Source organism: Nelumbo lutea, chromosome 8, assembly GCF_056320005.1.
Source record: "Nelumbo lutea isolate HS-2025 chromosome 8, American lotus-T2T, whole genome shotgun sequence".
In the NCBI taxonomy this organism is placed as follows: domain Eukaryota; kingdom Viridiplantae; phylum Streptophyta; class Magnoliopsida; order Proteales; family Nelumbonaceae; genus Nelumbo; species Nelumbo lutea.
The window spans coordinates 37,381,665-37,382,775 of NC_142691.1; the positions used below are offsets into that span (position 1 = coordinate 37,381,665).

At 42.5% G+C, this 1,111-nt stretch overlaps 1 non-coding gene across 1 annotated transcript; it reads left to right on the top strand.

The window, feature by feature from the left end:
- Nucleotides 1–699: 699 nt before the first annotated feature.
- Nucleotides 700–806, top strand: LOC148843842 (small nucleolar RNA R71). The gene has a single exon (XR_016103941.1). It is a non-coding gene; the product is annotated as a small nucleolar RNA R71 (small nucleolar RNA).
- The last annotated feature ends 305 nt before the right edge of the window (nucleotides 807–1,111 follow it).

Below are 1,111 nucleotides of genomic sequence, written 5' to 3' on the forward strand. Positions count from 1 at the left end.
TACCCTAAGTGGTCCCTGGGCCAAGCCACTTTGTAACACCCAGGGGCTGTGGGAAGATGCAAGATTAGCCCATCAGGTGTTATCCTTAATGGTCTTACACTTAACCTCTCAACTCATAATGATCCTACAGTACCCGATCATTACCTTTATCCGACAAAGGGGCTGATCCTGTCACTATGATCACCCACTCAGATGAATTCTCAGATTATCCCAACATACCCAGGTTTCGACCCCCGATAAGGATCTCATTGATTGGTACATCAAAGACAACCCAATTCGGCACCAAGTGCAGTATCATAATCGAGTTAGGGGTTGGGTGTAACTTTCCAGTTTTGTCCATTAATCTCCAAGGTCCAGGGCAATACTGGAAATCTGGTCCAGTTCAAAGATTCAATTAATCCTACACTGTATGTGCCTAGGGTCTCACCTTGGCAGCTGAGACAGGCCACCCCAACCGACTTGGTGGCACCATAGTGATAGCCTTATCAGGATAGGTCTCCCCAGACCGACCCATTGGCTGTGAACATTCTAAACTAACATGAGTCTCATTAAGTGTCCAGTTTAAGGGTGTTAAACAGAAACATACCAAGGGAACATGAATCAAATATGCACTTTTATTCATTTAAATAAACTCATAAAGTACATCATTCTAATTGAAGCTAAGGGCATACAAAACTTTCTAACAACAGCCATATAGGAAGTCCATGATGAGGGACTTTCCTTAACAACTCCGTATAACGCTCCTATGACTCATATAGAGATTCTTCGTCTTGTTATAAGAAAGTGGTGATGTCATTTCTCATCTTTGCTATATTAGATGGAGGAAAGTATTTTGAGAGGAATCGGCTAGCCATCTCATCCCACGTGGCTATAGATTCGGCCAATAATGAATTCAGCCAAAGCGTTGGCCTTGTCTTTCAATTAAAATGGGAATAACCTCAGCCTAACAACATCATCACTCACTCCATTGTGCTTTAAAGTGTCACGAATTTGCAAGACGTTGGCTCTGTGAGAGTTTGGATTTTCATGAGCCATACCACAGAACTGAACTGTGTTTTGCAACATCTGAATTATGGCTGGTTTGATCTCGAAGTTATTAGCAGTTGTGGCT